The 27,517-nt window shown below is 34.5% G+C and overlaps 1 protein-coding gene across 1 annotated transcript in view; it reads right to left on the reverse strand.

Annotated features, from left to right (window-relative positions):
* Nucleotides 1-27,517, reverse strand: part of LOC127152700 (teneurin-3) — a 589,677-nt gene that overhangs the window by 315,160 nt on the left and 247,000 nt on the right. The window contains exon 4 of the mRNA XM_051093627.1: nucleotides 22,604-22,740. The gene's annotated coding sequence lies outside the window, so the exon portion shown is untranslated. The remainder of the gene's footprint in view (nucleotides 1-22,603; nucleotides 22,741-27,517) is intronic.

The following is a 27,517-nucleotide window of genomic DNA, read 5'->3' on the forward strand; positions in this document are numbered from 1 at the left end:
ACATATATATATTGCAAATTGAGCCTCAATAAGGTAACACTACCCTGAAGGGGTTTATTGTGCTAAAATGATCGCCGGACTACTACTTTCCAAATAAATAAGTGGACATGAAATATTGATCTGAAATGATTTTTTTTTATGTGAGAAAAAAGCGTCTGAGGAGTGTTTAGGAAAAGAGTACTAAACCCGCTTCCCGCTGAAAGCCTGACCAACGTGTCTGTGTTTATTTTGCGACAATGACTGGCCCACTGTGCACTGCATGGCCACTTTAAAAAAACAAAAACCAAAAAATCAATCATTCAGTAAATGCATTGACATGAAATATTGTTTTGTTTTTATATACTGATTTGAAACATTTTATTATATAATTAAACTGACCTTAGGTTTCTCATATTATACAGAATGTGAACAGAATACGAGAACATAAGGAAAAAAACAACTCAAAAGCGAGATGCCTCCATCCTGAAGATGAATAAAGAGTGTCTTGCAAGTTAAAATTGGCACTGCCACTGAAGCAAACCTCCGATGCCCCCTGACCTCATCCACCTGCTCCTAGCACCTACACTGGTGAAGTTCAAATATTTCCACAAAGTCCTGTGAAGCTTAGTAACTACACAAGACTTTGAGTGAAAGGAGTAGCAGCTGCAATTTTACCAAGTTTTGGTGCCTGACCCAGCTTAACCCGCAGTGGTGTGCTTCTCAGTTAAAAACACCTGAAGAGATCCTCGCCCCGACACTTCATGCAGGCAGGAGAGCACTCAATTACCCTCGACCAAACTCACGCAAATTCACTGCATCCTTGTTTCTATGGCAGATTTCTATTTTAGTATTTTCCGTGAAAAAATCATTTATAGTTTCACACTTTTTAAAGATGCCTTTGACTGTTTGTCCATAGAGTTCACAGTATATTTGCAACTTAGTATGCAGAACAACACAAACCATTTTTATATATAAAACGCATCTTTGTTTATTTCAAAAGTTAGCGGTAATTCACATGTAACATGTCAACATTGAAGGGTAACACAGAAGCCTTGCTTAAATGTGCTGAGCTAAATGAATGTAATCAGGTCCACTCCTCAAGTTTCAGTCAGGATTAATTTCAGAGTTACTCTGTAAATGGTATGAATTATTAATTTCGCTGACACCCAGAAGAACAAAAGTACAAGGGAGTGGTATGTCGGCACAATCTAAGGCTAAGGAGGGTAAGTGACTATATCACACTCCTGTGCAAAAATTAAATCACTACAATGCTTTAAGATGGAACATTTCGTTTGCGATTCCAGTTTTTATGCATAATGAAATTGTTCTGTGGGGGATCATCATATTACAAAAAGCCTATTTTGTGTCATTTATTTTTTAACTTTCCCCATAGTTTGTTCTGCATATTCAAATACACTAAATAAACCAGTATTAATAATTCTCTTTGTCAGTAAATGTGATGCAAGCAAGTAGCAACATATATTATAATATTAAGACAACTCTATCAAACCATACATTTGTATCACGTCTTATATTATTATATGCATGCTCTATATTTTTTAACAAATTCTACTTTTAACGTAATATTAGCTCAACCCCACATGGATTCAGCAAGCACAAACGCAGCAGATTTAGCTGTTGTTTAAAAAAATTCTACACAACCCCTACAACTTATTATCTTTTCATATCAATATTCAAAATTATTTAAACAGCTACAGGATATATATGTACATATATGAACAGTCTCTCTCTCTCTCTCTGTCTCTCTCTCTCTCTCTCTATATATATATGTCTTTAATAAGTCTTTAACACATTTTACCATGTTTAAATCTATTATCTAGAATATTGTCTCTGCCCAGAAAACAAAACAAAACAAAAAAAAAAATGCAGGCAAATTCTGTATACCTACTAATGATATATAACAGATTGTGAAATTTTTAAAATGGTAAACATGGTAAACACTTGAGTTTTCTCTTGAACCATTATAACGGGTATCAGCCTTTGGCTAGAATCTACATGAAATTTCACTTACGTTCTGACTTTGCATTAGGAGCCATTTTCAATAAAGAGAATGGTTATTTTGCTCTTCAGACTCCCATTTATCAAAATCAATCCACATGAAGCCTCTTCTCTAAACACAAAGGGAACTAAATTTTCAATGAAGTGAAATGTTAACAAGGTAATCAAAACAAAAGTGTTGTAATGGTGTTCAGGAAGATGTGGGGTGAAGGTGGGGGGGTCCGGTGATAAAATAGGTAAATAAATAAATAAGAGGAGGAAAGATAAAAGGACCCCTGGTGTTCTAGATGAGCTCCAACCAAACAGAAATCATTCATACCATCTGTGAGATAAACCCAAAATTAACATCATCAAAGTGTCTCATCTCCCCCTGCTTTCACCCTTCATCACTTCCTCTCTCACTCTCACTCGCTTTTTCTCTTTCTCCCACTGCAGGACACAAACACCCCCTCGCACACAGCCCAATTTTCCACCCACACCGAAACATACCCACCATCCAACCCGCAGACGCGCACACACTCACACACCTGGGGGTCCAGATTGGAGAAATGCAGTCCAGGATGCAGATCCATTCACCTGCTGCACACAAGTTGCGAGCACATAAACAAAAGATGTAATTTTCAACTTGTTTCCCTTCAGGTCCCAGATTTTATACGGGACATCAAGTGGCGACACAACACGATACCAAAATACACGCACTACTGTTAAAAAGTTTGGGGTCAGTAAGTTTTTTTTAAAAAAAAGAAATTAACACTTTTTTTTAGCAAGAATACATTAACTTAATTTAATAGAACTGTACAAGAGCAGTCAAAATATTTATAATGGAAAAAAGGGATTTATGTTATATAAATGCTGATCTTCTAAACTATTTATTCATTAAACAATCCTGGCACAAAATAAATAAGTAAATAAATAAATAAAGTTCCCACAAAAAAAATTCACGGACTGTGATGTTGCATTTCAATGGTTTATTAACAATATCTACTGGGGTTTTTAATATTTTCAACTTAAAAATAAATAAAATAAATGTAACACTATCATTTGTGATATATTGCCTTTAAATGACATAATATTACACTGCAAAATGAGTTTCTAATACAACAGCTGAGGGAGTCAAGGCAAATTAGACATTTTTCTCTTCTGACCAACATATTTAGTCTCTCATTTTTTTCCCTCTTTTTTAAAGTCATATAAATGTCATATATATATATATATATATATATATATATATTATAGTTATAATTAGGGCTGTCAGTTTAGCGCGTTAATTAATTAGTTATGAAAACGTGATTAAAATATTTAACACAGTTTACGCGCTGACCCCACCCCCAAAGATGATGTTGGGCAACAGCAATTCATTAAATGCAGTTATGTCCTAAAATTCAAAATATTTGTGCAAAAAAAAAAAAAAAAAGAAATTAAAAAAATCCCCTGTATGTGTTTTTTCTCATGTTTATATATATATATATATATATATATATATATATATCACATTTCACATGATATCACAGGGCAGAGCAATATGACATGAGTGCTGATTTTGTCCCGATCTATCACCAGCTTCAATGTGATTTTATACAACAGTTTAGTAAACAAGAAGTTGATAGTCTGTTATATTTTAAACACAATATTATGTGTTTTTGCTCAATTTTGCAGAGAACATATTACCTTTGAAACCATAGCAGAACTGTTGTGCATCTTTGACCACCACACCTTAGTTTTTAAATCCGCGTTTTGAACGAATCGTGTGAATAAATGGTTCAACCCATTTATAAAGAGAGCCATTTACTTCATTCCTGAATGAATCAGGTATTTGAATAATTCGAATGAGTGAATTACTCATAAAGTCTTTACCGCCACCTGCTGGCAGAATTAATTTCTTATTTAGAGTATAATTTCATAAAAAAACATTAAATAAATAATAATAATAAAAACATCAAATGAATAGTTCACCCCAAAAAACTTAATTCTGTCATCATTGACCCTCATGTCGTTTCAAACCTCTTTTGTGGATCATAAAGGAAATTATTTTGAAGCCTGTTGGTAACAAAGCTGTTTTGGTTACCATGCCTCAAAAGTACTGCGTTGTTTCTCAAATGATCTTCTTTTATATTCCATAGTTTATGTTAGGCCGCTACAGCCTAAATGTTTATGTATAACATCTACACTTTGTAATGTCTACTTGATACTTTGTCATTTAACAGAAAAATTGCTTTAAATAATCTTTTGTGGGTATTTTTTAACCCTGAATTTATTTTGTGATTAATTAGATTCATTAATCAACACATCATGTAATTAATTAGATAAAACATTTCGACTGACAGCCCTACTTATTATATTTTTTATCATTCACCACTATAGAAGTTTACCCAACTGTGACGACTTCCATTTTTGAGAACACCAGAAAAGTAAAAAAGTTTAGACTGTTTTTTAACACTGATAATTATAAAAAGAAATGTTTCTTGAGAAGCAAATCAGCATATTAGAATGATTTCTAAAGGTTCATGTGACACTGAAGCCTGGAGTAATGATGCTGAAAATTCAGCTTTGCCATCACAGGAATAAATTACATTTTAAAATATATTCAATTTAAAAAACAGCCTTTTTTAAATTGTAATAATATTTCACATGCTACTGTTATTACTGTATCATTGGATAATACATGTACTGGGTCACAATCCAACAGATGAGAACAAAACTCCAGAAGAAGAAGGAGAATACATGTTCCTTCCTACTTCTTTGGTGCTGGCCCAGTGTGTATTTAAGTATGTGTGTATGAGAGAGAGAAAAGCGGCTGCCGCTTGGTCAGTGCCTCTGGGGCGGCCTCGAGTGGGCAGCAGATGCTGGCAGTGACAGACCCTGACTTCGCTCCATGCTTGACTACATACAGAGCCGTCCACATCCTGTCCCTGAGTGTCCACAAATGCAAAACTTCCCTCTTGTCCTGCACGCTGACAGACACTCAGCTGGCAAGCACAACTCACTGCACCAGAATAGGAGATTAGAAGCAGATATCCACACAGAGGCGCTGAGCTCTGCGTGTGACGGCTATGCCCATACAACCCTACCTGCTGCACAACAGTGACGTGAGTAATAAATAGTCCATAATACATATTAATGCATATCTGCGTCACTCGTTCCTTCACACACGCGGCCCGTTCCCTCTCCTAATTATTGTCTGGAGCTCTGCCGTCAACGTGGACGTGTGGGAGTGTCTAAGTTTTGGCACATGTACGCTAGGACGGTGCACTGACGGTGCTGCACTGTGAACCAGTGAGAAATAGCCCTCCCCCCACCTCCATGGGAGCATCCCTCACACGACCACTGAAGTGTTAGGACGAGTCAATGTCATCCCTTTCTCTCTCTCTCTCTAGGCTGTGAGGTCCCCCTCATCTCCAGCCAACTAGGGCATAGAACTGGAAACCTCCAGATGTGTCACGTGACCATCGGGCTCTGCAGATGCACATCACTGGTTATTTCACTACGGGGGGTTACGTGTGTTCATGTGCCAGAGAAGCTTGCAGAGTGCTGTGTACACAATGCTGTGTAAATAATATTGCTATAATTGCATACATGGAATGAGAAGTGAATACATGTGTGCATATATGTTGCGAATACCAAAAGGGTGTTTTTTGATAAGCTGAGCAGCAGACGGTAGGTGCATGAGAGCTTCCATGCAAACAGATGGATAAAAAAATGTTTGTGTGCATTTACAAAACAACAACATTCATATTATTTTCCATTCGTAATTGAAACAAAACTACCGTTAACAGAAAACATCTGTAGTCATCTCCAAAACACACTGTAATAATTAGAAAAGGGGAAAGGTTGCAGCTTCGGCTACATGAGCAGTAGGGACTTAACTTCTTATTTTCTCTTTATTTCTGCGGTTGGACAGAAATTGTGTGCAGTCGTGCAGTCGACACTTTTTGAAACAGTCGATTTTGTCTCCAGCACCTTATGAAATAGTTTAGAGCAAGAATGTATATAATATAAAGGGAACATTTTCAATTTTTGAGCTAAAGTTTTCATTTTGTTAATGGGTACTATAATGGGAGGCGATCTGGTGCTGAAATGTGACTTTTTTAATGTTCTGCTGAGAGGTTGTTGTTGTGGTTGTCATCAGTAGTCGAAAGCACAGAAACAATGTTCTGTCTCAACTTTTCTTTAGATTGTCCACAGCTCGATATCCTTTTCAAAAACAAACAACAAGATTCAAAATTCATGTGTTGTCCTACCACAGAAACACAGGACAAAGGGTGGATAAAAAAATGTCAATTTTTGTTGTTACACAGAGGAAATGATAAGAGGGGGAAAAAAGAATCGTCAAAAATAAATAAATAAATAAACTCTTCAAACTCACTGTTGTAAAAAAGTATTTTTTTTCCATCAAGTTTGCACCAAAACACTTTTATTTTTATTTTTTTTTAATTTTCATTTTATTTTATTGTTGCCTAATCATAATGTAAATAAATAAATTAAATTAGTTTTAATTTAAATACTCTTCTACATACCATATACAGTTGAGGTCAAAAGTTTACATACACCTTGCAGAATCTGCAAAATGTTAATTATTTTACCAAAAGAGGGATCATACAAAATGCATGTTATTTTTTATTTAGAACTGGCCTGAGTAAGACTCGTATGCAGCTACTACAGAAGGTTCAAACGCTCACTGATGCTCCAGAAGGAAATGCAATGCATTAAGAGCTGGGGGGTGAAAACTTTTGGAATTTGAGGATCATGATAAATTTAACATATTTTGTCTTCTGGGAAACAAAGTCTTCTGTTAGGCAATTTTAGGCAAAATAAGAAAAATGTACACATTTTCATTCTGTTCAAAAGTTTACACCCCTGGCTCTTAATGCATCGTTTTTCCTTCTGGAACATCAGAGAGCATTTGAACCTTCTGTAATAGTTGCATATGAGTCCCTCAGTTGTCCTCAGTGTGAAAACATGGATCTCAGAATCATACAGGCAATCATACAGGCAAAAAATGCTGAAAAACCAAAGAATTTTTGGGACTTTAAGGATTTTTCTGAACAACAGCGGGCAGTTTAACTGTTCAAGTTATTTCCAACAAGTTATTTTTCTAAATTTAACTATTATTTTCTCTTGTGGACTATATGTAAACGTCTTTAATGTGAAAAAACCTATGCATTTTGAATTACCCCTCTTATATTGGTAAAATAATTAACATTTTGCAGATTCTACAAGGTGTATGTAAACTTATGACCTCAACTATAAATAATAATAATAATTGAGCACCAATTATTATTTATAAGGAACTAAGCCTTTGTCATGTCGTGCCATCAAAACCAGTAAATTTGTTCCCTCCTTCCCTTCAAAACTTGACTCCCATATTGTCATGGGCCCTTTTTTAGGAGCTCCGTGTAATCTAGTACGCCCATTCAATTTACCAAACTGAGCTTTTTAATAATATGCTTGCAGCGGGGAGAGAAAATAGTGTATCAAGACCGCTTTCACTCTCCTAACACAAACGCCTGCCCTGTGCGCTTTAGCTATACTGCTCCATGTATCATGCACAAGCCATGATAAATTCATTCCCTTTATTCTCTGACCTCCATCAATTTGACAATATCACACCATATTTCATGGCTGACCCCATCTGCAGATACGGGTCTGTGCTGTACCTACATCTGAATTGAGCAGAGCAACAAGAGCAGCTGATTAATTTAACCTGTTCCCGCTCTACCTGGCACATGTTACAGACGGCACTAGATGGAATGCATCCATTCTCGCTTTCCTTTCTCCTCGTAGATTAGTGTTGAGACATTGAAAGACTTGGACAATGATTCTAGTCTCGCTCTCTTCGACATACTCAGCTTTTTCGCCCTGAGACGTTTACTCTTCGTTTTGTTGCACTTTGATACTTGATTGGATTTTCTGTTTGATTGTTTTTTTTCCCCCTGTATATTGAGGTCTTGCTCTCTTTCAACTGTTTGCCTCACACTTTGTTCTTCATTAACCTGTGCAATCAATACAGCATCTTAGAGTAAATCCATATGTAGCCTAATAAAGAATACAGTCAAGTTCGTGCAAGTCTTTCCTCACAGTGACACTTTATAACTGAGGGGACTAGTTCAGCCAAGATGCATGGGGGTTTGGCTGAACATCCAGCTATCTGTGGCATTCCTGTAAGATTTGTCATGATGAGCAATTGAATCGTTCACACTAAGCTTGCAACAACAATTCACAAGAAGGTCAAACATACCCAAAAAACACGTACATACACGTAATGGAAAAGACGTGAGAAGTTGTGACAACGCAAACACAATAAAAGAAAATCAGACAAGACACACACATACAGTATCAGGGGCATTCCAGCCAAGGGTGGGCCTATTATGGGATGGGGGTATTGAGAAAGTGCCAGCAAAGTGAGTGATGTGCATGTGGGAGATCGTGTGTGTATCAGAGGCCAGTCTAAACACAGGAAGTAGAAGCGCAAATCAACTGTTGCCATCATAAACTGATTTGATCTAATTTCTGAATCCTACAGAAATGACTTTACAGACTGGACCAGCACTGTTTGTGTTTAAGCAGACACAATAAACCACTTTCCATTTACAGAAGCGATGCCATGGAGATTGGAAGCTAAGTGCTTGTCCTGTTTATAAATTTGTGGGAAACAGGATGCAGTGACGTTCAAACAATTGACTGGATCAAACAATAAATAAATGAGTAAATAAATAAATAAACTGTATTACTAATATGATATTACGCAATTACACTGCCGCTCAAAAGTTTGGGATCGGTAAGATTTTTAATGTTTTTTGAAGAAGTATTTTACGCTCATCAAAGTTACTTTTATTTGATCAAAAATACAGAAACACATATTTTGAAATATTATTGCAATTTAAAATAACAGTTTTCTACTTTAATATACTTTAAAATATACTTTATTTCTGTGATGTAAAGCTGATTTAGACATTATTCCAGTCTTCAGTGTTACATTATCCTTCAGAAATCATTCTAATATGATGATTTATTATTAATGTTGGAAACAGTTGTGCTGCTTATTTATTTATTTTATTTATTTTTCTCATTCATTCTTCATTTCATTCTTTTTCATTATTCTTTAATGAATAAAACATTAAAAAGAACAGCATTTATTCAAAATACAATTTTTTTTTCTAACAATGTAAGTTTTTTTTATCAATTTAACACATCCTTGTTGAATAATATAATTAATTAATTAACTAAAAAAAAAAGAAAAAAAAAAAGTAAGAATACCGACTCTAAACTTTGAACGGTAGTGTACACTGCTGCAAAAGATATCTCTAGTAAATAAATGCTGTTTATTAAATTTTATTAATGTTTTATTCATTGAGAAATCCTGTATAATGTATCAAAGTTTCCAAAAAAAAAAAAAAAAAAAAAAAAATTCCAACAACTGTTTTCAACACTGATAATAAATCAGCATATTAGAATGACTTCTGAAAGATCATTTGATACTAAAGACTGGAGTAATAATGCTGAAAATTCAGCTTTTGATTAAAGGAATAAATTCTATTTTAAGGTATATTAAAATAGATAACCACCATTTTAAATTGCAATAATATTTCCCTTTTTTCTGTATTTTTAATCAAATAAATGCAGCCTTGATGAGCAGAAAATACTTCTTTAAAAACATTACATACTATGTCAATAATATTACATTTTAGTTTTACAATAACTGAATTGAATTGAATTGCTTTAGTGTATCTCACATTGTTCTTCTTCCAAAGATTGATTGAGTCCTTTTGCATTCATTTGTGTGAGTAAATATTCTACAAAGACTGATGATTAAAACTTCAGCGGCTGATGATAAATGAAGCATACATGATGTGAACTCAGCAAGTAATCAAACATTTAATGTGCTCCATTCTGTTTATGATTTTTGGCTGAAAAAAAAAAAAAAAACACAACTGTTTAAAAATCATTCCAAGTATGCACACAGAAATCATTAGATTTAATTTGCCGCGCTTCATTTAATAACAAAAGACAGATTATGTCAAACACTGTCGGACTGGAATAATGTTTCGCTTTCAGGTAGGATATTATCTAGAGGCATTATGGCCGTTTATGAACTATTACTTTAATTGATAAAAAGCACTGTAATCTTTTTCCTCTTAAAATAATTGCCATGTACCGCTACAGCTGTCAGCGTCAGTCTCTACGTAGACGATCGCAAGTCCAGACCACCAAGTGGGAGTTTGACTGACACTTTTGAGAAGGAACGCACATTAGATTCCTTTAAAAAGAAAGGTATAAAGTTTCTGTTTAATTTTCCCTGTGGAGAGGCTTGCTTTCTAAGAGGAATTTGAAAAAAAAAAAAAAAAACAAGTGCCGGGAGCCAAAAAGAAAACGGAGATCACATTATTACAGCGCACTTAGGCCGTACCATGGTTTTAATTTTGGAGCACAAACAACAGGTCGGCAAAATAAAACAACAGGGCTGTGGAAAAAGGGTTCCCATTAAAGTAAGTTGGCACAGAGTGTAAAAAGAAAATGTTGTAATGATTCAACTCATATGGCGCTATGCAGTAATAGATGGCTGGAAGCATTTTGCTTGAGGAGACAGTAATCACTAGCAGGTACGCACTGGCGGTGATGTCATTTCACAGAGGGGCTGTTGTAGGCTGTAGCAGAGAGGGGTAATTCGATGCTTACGCTGCGGCTGTGGGACGACGCTCCAGCTTGAGCCCCATAGGTACGGGCCTACATGGGTGCTACACGTATCGTCTTACTAAAAGCACTGCGTTTATCACTGCGAATCTGGCCATCCTGGGAGTTTTCCGAGAGGTTCTTGGTGACGGAGCTCCGGATGACCTTTCAAGCTACATGCCAACGAATGAAAGATGCAATCTGCAACCTACTGACGTGATATGTCTCATTATGTTAATACAGGGCTGTTCTCAGTCTCCAGTGACAGAGCTGACTTTCGACCTAGTTTTAAGATGCTGGGAAGAGCCCTTCAGATTCTACGTATATTAGGCCTACTTATGTCTAACAGAGGATGAATATTACCTGCTGAAAGCCTATTATTAGTGTGTTCATACATTTGAATTTGACTCTGAATAGGGACAACTCGCTCATCTGCTATCAAACAACACTAATGTAAAGTCACCCGAGATATCTCGCTCTCTCGCTTTTTTCATTTTCCTTTTAATTTATGGGCTTTTAGCCTTTACTTTATAGGACATAGAGCTGACATAAAAGTATAGGGGATAAGAAAGGAAGTGGGACACGCCGTAGGCCCAACTTAAACCTGGCTCCCCGTGAGAACATGACTCTTTGCATTTATGTATAAGTGTGCTTTAAATATCCCTTTTATTAATGAACAACAATGAATAAAATAAGTATATATACTAGGGCTGTCAGTTTAACGCGTTTACTTAATTAGTTATGGAAAAAAATAATGCGATTAAAATATTTTACCGCAGTTAACAGGTCTGGCCCCGCCCTCAGACCTGTACATCATCTTATATTTCATACAAATATGATGCAGGGCAACAACTCCACAAATGCAGTTATGAGCTTAAATGTGATTTTATACAACAGTTCGGTAAATAAGTTAATATTGTGTTATTTTAAACACTAATTTAAGTGTTTTTGCTCAATTTTGCAGAGAACACATTACCTTTGAAGTCATAGCAGAATTGTTGTGCGTCTCAGAGCAACACAGCGGCGTTTAGTTTCTGAATGAATCCGCGTTTGAATGAATCGTGTGAATCAATGATTCAAAGTACCATTTATAAAGAAAGCCATTTACTTCATTCCTAAATGAATCAGCCGTTTGAACAAACTGAATAAATATAATGACTCAAAGACATTGACCACCACCTGCTGGCAGATTTAATTTCTTATTTAGAGCATCATTTCATTAAAAATAAATAAATAAATAAATAAATAAATAAATAAATTATACATTAAGTATATAAACAAAGTATTTTGAAGACTGTTGGTAACAAAGCTGTTTTGGTTGCCATGACTTTCATTAATTTTTAAAAAAATACTGAGATGGTTCTTAAATGATCTTCTTTTATGTTCCATAGTTTACATTGGAATGTTTATGTGTAATAAACATTCTAAAGCTACAATCTGTAATGTTTCCTTGATACGTTGTCATTTAACACAAAAATAGCTTTAAATTATTTTATTTATTTATTTTTTCTATTTTGCAATTAATTAGGTAAATTGTAAATTACAATCCATGTAATTAATTATATTAAAATTTTTAATCGACTGACAGCCATAATACATACACTAAGTTAATTTATATATTGTTTACTAGTTATATATAATACATAAAAATAAAGCAATTCTTTTATAAATACATATTTAAAATAGCAGTTCCTATTTTAACGTAATATTAAAATTAAATTTATTTATCTGACAGCAAAGCTTATTTTTTAGCAGCCATTACACCAGTCTTCAGTGTTACATGTTCCTTCAGAAATTATTATAATACGGTGATTTGGAGCTTAATTATATTTCTTTGGATTCTTTGATAAATAGAAAATTTAAAACAACAGTATTTATTCGAAATAGAACTCTTACGTAAGATTACAAATATCTTTACTGTCACTTTATATCGATTTAGTGCATACTTACTGAATAATACAATTCTTTCTTTCTTTCTATCTTTCTAACCAGGAAAACTGATTTCAACATTGATAATAATAAAATGTTTCCCCAGCAGCAAATCAGCATATTGATATGATTTCTGACGGATCAGATGGCACTGAAGACTGGAATAATGGCTGCTGAAATTCAGCTCTGCCATTAAACAGTTATTTTAAACTGTAATCATATTTCACAATATTACTATATTTACTATATTTCTGATTACATAAAAGGTAAAAATGAACACATGCATTGTTCATTAATATAATAAAACAATAAAACAAATTCACGTATGTGTGCAAATTCTAAAAGACACAAAACTAACTTTTATTTCAATTTCAATTCATATACAAGACATGCTAGAAAACATGATGAGTTTTACACGTCTGCTTACGAGGCAAGAATCATTGACGCTCAGTCCCCGAGGATATTTGGGCCTCTTATAGATTCACTGTACATGAGTGAGGGTTTGTTTTTACTGAAAAAAAAAGCGCCAATCAGATCTAATTACACAATATTTCTCTGACTCAAGCTGCTCGGCTCACGTCCCGTCACGTCCGTAATGTGACTCACTCCCTCCGTCCCATGTGGAACAGCTTTGCATGCGGTTTTTATAACTCAACACCTTTAGAGAAATAACCCGTGTGATCTGTTGGGAAGCCAAAGTGACAGCTAACAAAAACGGACAGTTTTTGTCTTCATGAGGAAATGATTAGTATTTACTGAGCTGCCTTGAGGGTGTAATTGACCACTGGAGTGTGCGTAGCGAGAGAGCAAGGGGGGGACACGTCAACGCCGTGGTCAGCGGTGTTATTCACAGCGGGGGCCGGCTGTTGTGATTAGCATGTGGAGTTATCTGATTCCTGCACAATGGGAGGTGGCCGTGCAGGTGAGCTGATATATCGTCGGTTGCTATGGAAGAGGACATCTACCTTTAATTAAATAGGCTTCTTTTCTCTCGCTCTTTCTCTTTTCTACATTTTCATGTGACAAATGGAGACGGGTTTACGAATGAAGCAGCCGCTTTGTGCCGGTCTGTCCTAAGAGTCTCGTCTGTAAAGGTCACCTTTCAAATGTTTCACCACCATTTCCATTCTCCTGTCAGACTCAATCACAAAATTCAACAACTCCATTTTGGAATTGTTACTATGATTAAAAAAAAAGTGAGATGAGCATATTATTTACGCAATTGTCATTCAGCTGCTCATCAATGTTGTTATCTTCAACCTGTCAAGATGCTGTTTTGAGCTGAATGGTGCATATTAAGTCTTATTCATATCATTTCAATTCCTTCTTATCAGTCATCAGTGGAGCACAAAACACTGGCCTTTAAAAGAATAATGCTATTTAAATGATTTCGTCTCTGTTTACAAGCTCAGTTATATGGCTTTTATAACCAAAAATAATGCTTTCTAAGATAAGCCACATTTCACAAAACCACTTTGGTAACATTTTACAATAAGTCTCATTTGTTAACATTAGTTAATTCATTAGCTAACATGAACTAATAGCAGCAATATAGTTTTACGGAAGGTATTAGGGATAGTTCACTCAAAAATGAAAATTCTGTCATTAATTACTCACCCTCATATTGATTAAAAAAAATAAGACCTTTGTTCATCTTCAGAACACAAACTAAGATATTTTTAATGAAATCTGAGAGCTTTCTGAGCCTGCATACACTGCTGGGTTAAATACAACCTAGCACTGGATAAAATATGGACATACTCAGCGATTTGGTTGTTTTGACCCAGTTAAACATTTAACCCAACCGCTGGGTCAAAACAACCAAATCGCTGAGTATGTCCATATTTTATCCAGTGCTAGGTTGTTTTTAACCCAGCAGTTTTTAGAGTGTAGACAGCATTAGTGTTCATTTCATCAGCTATTTTCAATTTTAGTCTTAGTTAATTGTCCTTGTTAGTTTTTTTTTTATCATATATCATATTTATCATATCAACTAAAAGTCTCAACATTTTAGTCTAGCAATAAGATTATTATTAATTAACCATACAGTAGTTTTAATTTTGGCAGCCATATTTAATCTAGTCTTACTCCTACTCAAAGGTACATTTTAGTTATCATATTTAGTCAACCAATAGTCAATCCTGTTTTTGTTTAATCACGTTTTGGTCTATGAAATGTCTAAGCATTTTAGTCAGGTTTTAATCAATGAAATCTTCGTCATGCTGTATAACTGATAAAGAATATTTTTACTCAAAATTATAATTGTAATGATTGTTGTCATTTGAGAAATTAACTTTTGCATTTCAGGTATTGCACTTTCACCAGTAGGCACAAATCAATAGTTGACTCATGCACATGGTTTATTTGTCCTCATCTAGTACTGATTTGTTATAGGCTTTTTATTATATGAATTAATACCAAAGACTTATGCAGTCTCTCAGTCTACATTATGAAAACTGGTAAAACAAATGAAAAATATTATAACAGTGAAATTCCTAATACTAATTCCACTAATTCCAAATTGGAACAGCCTATTTCTCTAATAAAACAACAGCGGTTGAGTAAGTGCATTTACTCAGCAAACAATATCAATATTTAACATTTTAATGGCAATATTTACAATATTTAATTGCAATATAGTCGAGATCTATTACATAACACAGACCCGACTGAGTGACACTGTCATTTAGATTACTAAACTCAAGCTTGTTTGTCTGTGCTTTCAGATCATTGTCGGCGCTTCAAGGCTCTACGCTTACTTTTCTTTTTAGGAGCACTTGTGCTCATAACTTAAAAATCTGATTAAAAAATTAGCCTTCCCATTACAAGGTGATATTTGACTCCTTCAAGTGATTTACAGAGGAATTTTGTTTTTACCTTTGCAATGGCATTTTTCTAACTTTATTAAAAGTCGTCTTTTATGTAATTTTTTTTACACATTATATTTTATAAGCTTTTTAAAATTTCCAATTAAAACAACAGAATAAGAACAAGTAGAAGTTACAGATCAAATGAAATCAGTATTAACAAAATTAATTTGTACTACAGAGGTGGCACAAAACAACACAAAAGTAGCTTGTAGGTGTATTTTTCTGTGTATAATAAGGCTCAGAGGTGGCATGAGTGCAATCAAATGAATAAATTCATGCTGAGATTAATGTTTTAAATATAAAATTTTGAATATAGAAATATTAAATGACTTAACTGAAAAGATACTTTAAAAATGAAACTAAAATTTAGTAGGTGTAGGAAAGTCAATGTTTTATTGACGGAATCATTCATTCATTTGATTAATTTGAATGGCTGATTCATTCAGGAATAAAGCAAGTAACTGTCTTTATGAACGGGAAACTGAATCATTGATTCACTAGATTCGCTTAAAAACGCACGTTCATTCATAAACTAAACACCACTGTGTTTGAATGGAGGTGCACAGCGGCTCAGCTGTGACTTGTTTCAAACTATTTTTAACAACAAATTAAAGCAAAATCAGGCAACAGTGTTATAGTCAGACAATTTAAGTCACTTAATATTAACTTCTTGTTTATTTAACTGTTCTATTAAATCAATATCACATTTACAAACTCCCTTAAAAATCACTAAAAGCTGTCACTCATCTTACTTCATCGCAATCTCACAAAGGTCCATTATAAGTAACGAAATGGTCGCACTGTAGAGCCCTGCGCTTCTGCAATGAAGAGCTAGTTTGCACGCATGGTTTCCAGGTTGCTTAAAATAAGCAAAACACCAGGAAGCTCTAATCTGGGGATTTGAACTCTTTATGTCTGGATGTCTGCACACATGAAAGCTTGCATAGCAGCAGTGTGTACAGCAGTCGGCAATAACATTTTGTCTTCACCTTCATCTTAGTCACGGGAAAAAAGCGCATCAACGGACATTTTTCATCATAGTTTTCGTTAACAAAATTAACACTAGACGCACCTACCACGTTCAAGGCCTAGAAAGGTTGTAAGGACATCATAAAACAGTCCATGCGGAGACTGACACAGAAGAAATTATTTTTGTTTTCATCGCACACAAAAAGTAGCTTCATAAAATTATGGTTGAACCACTGATGTCACATGAACTATTTTTAATGATGTCCTTACTACCTTTCTGGCCCTTGAACGTGTCAGTTGCGTTGCTGTCTGTGCAGGGTCAGAAAGCTCTCGGATTTCATCAAAAATATCTTAATTTGTGTTCTGAGGATGAATGATAATTAATGACAGAATTTTCATTTTTGGGTGAACTATGACTTTAATGTTAGTTAATGAAATGTTTGTGTTCATGTCAGTCAACAGATACAATTTGTGATCTTAAAAGTATTTTTATAAAATGTTAAGATTAACATTATTAAAAATCAATAAATGCTATAGAAATATTGCTAATTGTTAGTTCAATCTAAGTTTAACAAATGAAACCTTATTGTAAAGTGTTACCCGATGATTAGATCTATACAGGCCCAATCTTAAAAGAAGACCTATACAGTGAACAGTACTGAAACTGTAACTGGACCAATTATGTTACTACTACTTTCCAACCTGAGCCCACAGCTCTTGTGTGGCCAAAACAGTGTCCATGAGCAGCTTAACCGCTGACAAAAATAATAAATAAATAACAAGTCTTTCTCTTTATCCACTACTATAGTATGACTACAGTTCAGCTTTGTCTCTAAAGAAAACAATTACTCATTCTAAGTTCTCTGGACTGGACTCAAGGCTCAAGGGATTTGTGCGCTGTCTGCCGAACAATGAGAGGAGATATGCTTTAAAACTGTCAGGATTTGAGCGGGAAAGACTAGTTTGGTCGAGAACTGAGGCTGGAGGATAACAATAGGACTCAAGGTAGGGAGCGCAATCGCTGTGGATTTTCATATTAAAATCCTCATCCTATTATGTTGTTTCTCTAACTAGGCAATTAGTTGTCTGTGGGTATGTTTATTGTTTGGCGCATTTCCATATACGCTGCCATGATAAAAGGACCTATTTTAAGCAGTCACCATAAAAACGCATTGATGTTACTAACAAAAATACTAAATGGAGCTTGCGGCGATACTAATAATAACAATATCAATAGTGCGCGCAACAGAAGCACCAACACAACAAATATGATCTGTTTTATGCTCAGCGGACATCATTTTTCTTCTCCAAATGCATTATGTGGGGAACGAGTGCGGCTGATTGCATTTGAAACGTATTATGGGACATCTGTCTAAATCTGAGATGATGTAATTATATAATTGAACATGTGGAGCTCTTTCCTGGAATATGGTTATTGGTAGTTGGCACGGGCCGAGAGCGGGCCGACCACAGCCGTTACGAGAGGAGAGAGAGAAGGAGAGAGAGAATGTTCCAGAACATGATGTCGGCTGCTTTAAACAAAAAAAAAAAAAAAAAAAAAAATGCTTGGGAACTCTACGGTGCTCTTAGACAGCCATCTTTTAGAAATCATCCTTGTGTAGTCACATCCTTCTTTTGCTCTACAACGCTGCCGTACATAAATAAACCAGAAGCTCTTGGACTGAGAATAGCACTGTAATATACTGCTAGAAATATGTTTATAACATCATAGATATATGTATATTTTAAGTCAGCCTGATTGATCTTTTTAACCTTCTAGTGGTTTTTAACATCATAATAAACGTCCTTCATCAAAAGTAACTTGACTTAATGTGCTGCTGAAGTGGAGGCTCGCACATCACGTAACTCAAATACATACACGCGCCTGTTTTTCATCAAGCACAGATGAATTATTTGTCTAAAACAGTGCGCACAGCTGTCAGCGCACACAATAGCTATTCTGGTAAGTTTGTGTCAGGCACGCACACACACATGCATGCTTCGTGGTGGGGTGCAACACAGAAGCAGGTGCTGTAGAAGTTAGTGCTAAGCCTGCTCAGACCATTCATCAGACCTGTTATTCATGAGCTTGTCTGCACTCCACATGCTAAAGAGAAGAAACATGTCAGGCAACTGCCAAACAGAGCGTTCACCTGCACACCTGCAACTGCACTCTGTACAATTGGCCCTATCAGTATTCATGCATCTAACTACAGCTGTTTCAGCCCACAGCCATGAAAAATGGTGCGTGGAAAATATTTTATGCATAGACATGTTGATTGCAAGGAAAGATTTTACTGGTGTGTGTCTGTTTAACGCGTTGAACGCATGTAGAAGGCGAACGAAAAGTGTTTTAAGGTGCTTTTGTGTGTATAAATGAATCTTTTATGATCTTTTTATATTCTTTGGCATTGATAAAAGGACAGCTCAGAAAATGAGAAAATAAAAAATTCCGAGAAGCCCCTCCAGCTAATGTGTGAATATATAAGATGAATAAAAAATGACCATAGACACTGATGAGTGGATGCTCCCTCATCATGATTCTCTATTAGTTACCTTTCAGAACAAAGAGGGAGTCACATTAGGTCACAAAAAAGTGAACTCCATGAAGTTCTCTTTTTGTCTTAAAGCACTCTTGTGCGCACGCACACAGAGAGTGAGAAAGCTAAATGTTAGCGATCCATCAAGCGTCCAAAATGACATGTGAACACATGTGTGTTTAATTCACCCCAAAAATGTAAATTATGTCATCATTTACTCACTCTCACGTTACTCACTTCTAAATCAGGATGACTTTCTTCCATGACGCACAAAAGGGGAATTATTCGTTTATTTATTTACTTCTTTTGAAAAATATTGGTTGCTCTTTGCAATGCAATTAGAGTTAATGAAGCTTTTGACTTTTAAAAATGAAAGCAACATGAAATCATATATATAAACCACCAAGCAATAGTTTAAAATAATTATTTTTTTTTTTTTTTTTTTTGAATAAGGATCTTATGCTCAAAAAGATTGTGTTGATCAAAAGTACGGGAGGAAAAACAGTAACACTGGGAAATATTATTACAATTACAATTATTACAATTAAGTTTCAATATAATTTAAGATAGTTGTACAAGTTGTGGAACTACACACTGAAGAAGGCCTGCGAGTCGAACGTTTGTGTCTTTGTCCTCTGGTGATAGATCAATAAAGCGAAAAGAGAAGTTTGTTTTATGTGAGTGCGAATCAGAGTTTTGTAGAAATATAATTTAAAATGAAATTTATCCTTTTGATGGCAAGGCAGAATTTTTACCAGCCATTATTCCGGTCTTCAGAGTCACATGATCCTTCAGAAATTTTTGATTAAAGCTTACTTTGAACAACGGTTCTTACTATCAATGTAGAAATCTGTTTTGCTGCTTAATATTTTTTGATAGTTTTATGGAAACTGTTATACTTTATAATTTTTTTTTATTTGTGTGCGTGTATGTGACTGCATATATTTGAAATATAAATCTTTAATAACGTTATAAATATCTTTACTGCACTTATATATACTTTATATATATATATATATATATATAAAGAGTTTGTAGTAGATAACTTTTTTTTTTTCAAAAATCATGTTCTTTTTTTTAAAATCACGTTTTTATAGTTTTTTTTTTATTGTGTTAGCTGTATTTTTTTAATTTTTACTTAATCAAAATAACCCAACTGCAGTTTGACTGTGAAAACTGTTAAAAACTGACTTTTTTTGAAAATAAAAATATATACAAATTATTATTATATTATATTATATTATTATATTATTAATGCTTAATAGTTTTGTAATTGTAATTTTTACAACTGTAATTTTTAAAACGTATGGAAACTGTAATATATATATATATATATATGTGTGTGTGTATACATATGTGACCCAGGACCACAAAACCAGTCATAAGGGTCAATTTTTCAAAACTGAGATTTATGCACAATCTAAAAGCTGAATAAATCAGCTTTCCATTGATGTATGGTTTGATCATGTGACACTGAAGACCGGAGGGATGATGGATCATGCCATCAAAACAGTTATTTTAAGGACTATTTTAGGACTACATTTACATACAAAAACAGTCATTTTAAATAACAATAAATATAACCCTTTTTTTTTTTTTTTTCTTTCTTTTTTTTTGTTTTTTTTTTACTTTTTTAATAAAAAAAAGCAGAATAAGCGAGTATAAGTCACTTTCAAAAACATAAAAAGAAACAAAAAACAAAAAAACGACGTAATTATTCTAAACTTTTGATTAATAGTGTAAAAGTATTATAACCACAGTACAAATGACTCAGACACTATATTAAACAGCTTTGTGTAGCAAACAGACTAAAATTTAAGTCACTACTCACTGATTGTCTCCTCCAGAGGCAGACCCGATTTCACTCAAAAGAATGATTCAGAAACCTCATGAGGTTTTCTTTTTTTAATGAACAACTTCAAATATGTTCCAAAGACAATTACCATGGTTTGGCTCCAGTAGATTTAGAATAAAATTGTTTTAACTACTTCAATGTTACTTTATGATGCTTTTTTGCCATTTGACAGCCCCATTCCTCCAGAGTCACCAGGACAGCCTCACCCCCCTTAAAAAACAAAAAATATTATTCCACAAAAGAAAAAAAAAAGTCATATGGTTTAGCAACAACATTGGTGAGAAACCAGTGGCAGAAATTGTAGGTGAGCTATCTCTTTTGGACATCGCACTACATCTAAACCAGAGCACCATCGAAGTACAGATCCCAGAGCTTAAGTAATAAAACAGCGGCTAGTAGATGACAACACCCTTAAAAAAAGGGGGCCAACAGCTAATCTGAGTTCAGGGAAATGGGGAGGCAGTCCTATTCTTTCTTGTGAGGGGAGAAAAGAAAGAGGGGAACACAGACAATGGCATAGCTGATCAGAAACATTAGGCGCGGCCCAGGCCTGGGCTCCCCGGCAGGTGGTCCGAGTCCAGAGCTCTTCGACGGCTCCTCTTAATCCCCTTTCAGCCAGGCTTCTCTTCCTGCCCCTGACCCCACGCTGCGATGAAGTTATCACCCAATGCAGCCCGGCTCTCTGGCCGCTTCAAAAAAACACTGCGGCTTTTATCGAACGCCCATTTATCTGCATGAAAGCCGTGCAATTTGCCCAATAATATCTCCACTCCACACAGAAAAAAAGAAAGAAAAACTGGTCCATTCAATCAAGAGAAAACATAATTCAAAACCTCTTTCTTTTTGAATTTGAAGGGAGAGTTTAACAATATGTACTATTATTATGAAGAGAAGAGTCCAGAGAGGTCAATGGCTAAGAAAAATGAAGTCAAAACTTTAATTTTTTTTAAACAAAGCAATGAAAAGAGAGATTTAAAGGGTTTTTGTGTTAAAACCCTGGATGTACAACCATATAACACTGGAAACTGGGACAAAACAAGTAAAGGAAATGACAAGGGCCAAGATGGCGGCGGTAAGAATTGTAGACTGTACTCTAGTTGCCCTACTTCATCGAGGTGCAGCGTCTCAAGCTGACAAAAGCTCAAGGAGGCAGCTGAAGTGGCAGAGATTTCAAAGCGAGAAGTGGGAGAGTCATTGCGTGCCCACCCGCAGAGACATATGGGGAGGAATACAAAAAGTTTTTTTTGGTGGAGTGTGTTTTTTCTCCCCTCGCCCTCCCCCTTCTCTCTCTTGGTTTGGCGTGGTATGAACAAAGACAGAGTGCATTTTAATATCATAGGAGTGCTGTGCCTTTGATTCCACAGAACGAATACTATCCAATTGCGTCCTCATTGGTTCATCTAGGCAGCGCCTGTCTCTGATTGGATGACGCTGTTAAGCCTTGGAGGGATGGGAGAAAGTATGTCTTGTACACACTGACACAGTAACGCGGACACAATATGCATTCACGAAAATGCTTGCCAGTTTTAGGCTTTACGTTAAAAAGAAAATCAAGTCGCATTTGAAAATTTTTACTGATTGGCTAACCGACTGGTACGCATACAGCCGTTTGATCTGTATGGATTTTGAGACTTATACGCTTCACACTTTTGTGCGTTGCTGATTTATGCATGACATTACATCCCATTCATGATCTCTTGTTCTCAAGGTTAATCTTTCTAACAGCCCTGACCAAATGGAGTAACTAAATGTCATTTCAAACGGGCATCACTCACCTGACCCTCAAGAAGTGACACATAGGGATACCATCTGGTCAGTCAGATCTGCCTCAAGCGTAAAGGAACTAATCCATGGATGAAGGTCAAGGGCCAGCAGACATCTAAGCATCAAGGCTGGGAATCAGCAAATCAACCTGCGAGGAAACAGAGACGAGACTTTTATTGCTTTGAAGGCCAAAAAAAGAAGGAATGGATGTCATGTCTCACACTGTAGGTTCACCGCACATTTTCTCTCTATAGGCAAAGGTCTCTTCAGCTTATTAGAGAATGGGGTAACAGAGAGACTCTGGATGTAATTAATGTAGTTCTAACGAGACAGACTGTGATGGACACTTGAAGTTCACAGTTCAGTCAAGGACGACAATTAATGCTAGTTAAGTTCCAAATGCAAGTAAAATTGGATTTGGAGAGTAAATACAAAAAGCGGACAGTAACATTACTGGAACTGAAATATACTTGCAAATGGAGTTGGAAGAAAATAATACTTTAGGATGCATTAAATTGATCAAAAGTGACAGTGTAAAGACATTTACTGTATAAGGTTCCAAAAGATTTCTACTTTAAATTAATGCTGTTCTTTAAAACTTACTATTTATCAAAGAATTCTGTCACAGTCAAGTCACAGTTTCCACAAAAAAGCAATTTTTAACTATTTTGAAAGGTCATGTGACACTAAAGACTGGATAAATGGCTGCTGAAAGTTCAGCTTTGCCATCACAGGATTTAAACTGTAAAAATATTTCACAATATTACTGACTCACTGTATTTTTTATCAAATAAATGCCTTGGTGAGCATAAGATATTGTTTTCAAAAACACTAAAACATCTTACCAATCTTGCTTTCATTTCACACAAAATTTGATTTTGTTGTGTATAACCAGCTAGGGTCCAAAAATAAGCTTCAAATTTGAGTAAAAGTCTTTAGAGAATAAATAAAACTAGTTTGGCTAGTAACTTCATTTGGAAAATGTAGCATTATATGGTTTTAGTCAACTCCAACATTTATAGTTATAAGGAACTATAACACACTGTAAGTCAAGTTGTAAAAACGACAGTATGAACCCTCCTGATGCAAGTTATATGAACAATTCAAAGTCAATCTACTAAACAACTCTGCCTGTGTGACTCCACATCTTCTAACAACTTTTACCTCACTATCAGAAGTTGATCTTGGATGCTTAAGGTTTTTGTTTTTCTTTAGAACTCATATGTGGAATATGCTTCACATTAAGCCACCAAAATGAAAATATGAAAAACAAAATCATGTGTTTTATATTTTTGAGGCAGTTTCATTGAGTGACACCATGACACAATGAATTGCAGTGTTTATCACTAAAACGCAAGGAATAAACAGCTAACTAAATGTTATAAGGACAAAAATATATGCAATATTGCAGACTGGCAAAAATCCACACATTAAATAAAATCCACACCCTAACTAAACTCAGCCTTCAAAGCAACCTGACAACCTCCTGACTGTGTGTTTTATTCCCAACGAGAGGTTGGTCACAAGCTTTGATATTGCTTAGATAACACACTTTTTTGAAGGCCTGATTATCATTCATGGATTCACCTAATCGGGGCCTAATTGAGAGCTATTTGCTGAGTGACACAGTTTTGCATATCCTCGTCTCATTTGCAGGAGAGTGTGTGTGTGTATGACAGAAGGAGAAGAGTGAGGGGCATTAGTTCCCTATGGAGACAGGGATCTGGACAATGGGCGGTTGGGAGATAGCATGAGGGGTTTGGGCGGACCTCCTGGTGAGCTGTAAAGCACAAACAACTCAGTGTTTCAGGAGATAAGAGAGAGAAAGTCTGTCTCAGCAATCACTATCATCTACTCAAAACCAAAATCATGATACAAGACCACACTACACTACTGATATGGATCAACGCAACCATCCACCAGATGTATACATCTAAAGGTACACAGCAGAGATAAAACACAATGTACAGAAATACTGCAGTGTAGACATGCATTCTCTAAAAAAAAGATCATACAACATCTTAACAGTAGAGAATAATATGCACAATGTACGTAAAATATTTCTACATTTATTTTTACTTTGCATAATAATAGATAGATCAATATTTTCTTCTATATACATCTATGTACAAATCTGTATAGCTAAACTTGTTCATTTAAAATATTTTACAACTTAATTTTCTGAAATTTAGTTTTTTTTTTGCATTCATTTGAAAGATACATCTTTTGAGACATTATAATTGTCTTTACTGATTTTGATTTTGAACAACTGAAAACATTTTTTAATTAGTTGAATGCATCCTTGGTGAATTAAAAAAAAAAAAACAGACAAAACAAAACAAAACAAAAAAACTTATTGACACCAATCTTTTTAACAGCAGTGTAAATTTTTCACTTCATTCGCCATTGGCTATATTAAATAATAATAATAATTTAGCATTTAATTTAACCATTTATAACCAACTATGTTTAAAATGAACACTAGTTACAATAGATAGATAGACAGATAGATAGATAGATATTTTTCTATATACACATTTATATTTTCTTCTATATACATCTATATACAAATCTACAGAGCTAGATAGTTTTAAAATTTTTTAAAAATTTTGTAATATTTTAATTTTTATTTATTTATTAATTTAGATTTTTGTTGCATTTATTTGAAAGATAAATCTTTTGAAACATTGTAATTGTCTTTACTGTTGATTTTTATCAATTGAAAATAAAAAATGCATCCCTGCTAAATAAAATAATGATTTATTTATTTTAAAAAAAACATCTTTTTAACTTCAGTATAAACTTCTAGTTTGGATGGATGGATGGATAGATATTTGTATTTATATTTTCCTCTATAACATCTGTATACAAATCTACATGGCTAAACTTTTAGTTGCTTTAAAATGTTTAAAAATATCTATAGTTTTTAATTTTTATTTTATTATTTGTAATTTTTGTATTTATTTGAAAGATAAATCTTTTGAAACATCGCAATTTTATGTACTGTTGATTTTGATCAATTGATTTCGCAGGCACAAGGTTATTTTCGGACTAATAAAAGCTGTGTGTGTGGTTGTCCTTGTGTTTGTGCGTGTGTGTGAGAAAGAAAGAGAACTCTCAGGAGGCCATGTTTGATAATTCCCTTGACTGTTGTGACTCTCCTCTACCAAACTCATATGGGAAATGTAAATCCTCCAAGCAAGAAGCCTCTCGGACTTTTCCAGTCTGTGTGAAGACTACTCCCTGATCCAGCTACTATAAAAATATGGATCACCTCATAAAAAGAAAATCGGAATTCTTTGAGCAATGTGTTGACATGAGAACCTCTAGTTCAGTGGAAAATGATGCAGAAAGAAGATAGACTGACAGATAGAGAGAAAGATCAGTTTAAGTCATGCCCGTCCACACAAAGCCTAGCAGTGAATTTACAAGACAGCCCTAAAGAGAGACTTGGGACATGCGGTCTTGCTTCAAACAGATTTATAAACTGTAAAGTACGGATTCATGAAGGTTCCATGCTGCTAGTCAAATCGCAAAAGATAACAGATACTATTTAGTTATCATTTAATATACTGTTCATGTGTGTGCTATTAAATGCATTTATTTTTCCTATGAAGCTGATTTAAAAATTGAAGTCACTTTCCACTTAGTGAACAATTTTCATTATTTCACAAAATGGGGGAAAGAACTAAATCAAGGGCAAGGTCATTTATGCTAATTTTACACCATTTTCACATCTGAATGTTAGCAAAACATCACTATTGAGCTTGCAATGAAATTAGTCAAATGTATTACAGTTGTAGCAAATGGAGGACATATTTATTTTCATAATGAAACTATCCATGAAGTCCAGCACTTAAATGTTTTTCACAAATGATTACAGCCATCACTCATTATCAATGGTATTTTGTTTACAGTAAAAAAAAAAAAAATACCACAGCTACAGTCATGCAAATGTTTTACTGCTACTGTAGCAATGAAACACACAATGAGACAGACACGTCATGGAGCACAGAAGAGTTCATTATCTCTGTATTTTTAAAGTTCATCTAGTTCCTTCTCGTCAAGAACAAAAAGCTTGCGTGTCCCTAGTCCCTAGGATGAAAAAAAGCAGAGCGTTGGTATGTGATTGATTATAATTGTGTTGACAGTCTTCTCTCATTCTTGGAATTGTTGGAGGATGAGTTTGCAGGACGATCCACAAACGCCACATTGCTGCAGCAGGTGACCTGCACCCTAGCAATCACGGCTGACTGGCAGTGGTGCATGCGTGCAGTGTTACAATCTATTTGTTCAACTGCAAAATGTGATTTAAGGACTACATGGTAATTCATTGACAAGACTCTTGGCAACACTATGACGGAAGCAACGGAATGCAACATTTGAATTTGCATATCTGCAACTGAAAAAAAAAAAAAATCACAAGAGACTGTTTTTTGACAATACTGAAAGACAACAGAACTAGATGAACAATAACAATACTAAAACTAATACTAATAACAGAAATAGTATAATAATAAAATATTACAACAACAATAGTAATAATAGAAATATTATAATCATAAAAAATATTTTTTAATATCACAGATATTAAAAAGATATTAAATATTCGATTTTTTTGGATACACTATAAACAATAACCATAGTAATAATACTAATATTAGAAATATAATGATAATAAAATATTAAAAATATACATCACAAATAATGATAATAGTAATAATACTAATAATACAAATATTATAATGATAAAACAGATTTTTAAGATACACTACAAACAATAGTAATATTACTAATAATAGAAAACTTATAAAAATAAAATATTTGATTTTTAGGATACACTACGAACAATAACTACAGTAATAATACCAATATTAGAAATATAATGATAATGAAATATTTGATTTTTAAGATACACCACAAAA

This window comes from Labeo rohita, chromosome 1 (genome assembly GCF_022985175.1).
Source record: "Labeo rohita strain BAU-BD-2019 chromosome 1, IGBB_LRoh.1.0, whole genome shotgun sequence".
NCBI classification, from domain to species: domain Eukaryota; kingdom Metazoa; phylum Chordata; class Actinopteri; order Cypriniformes; family Cyprinidae; genus Labeo; species Labeo rohita.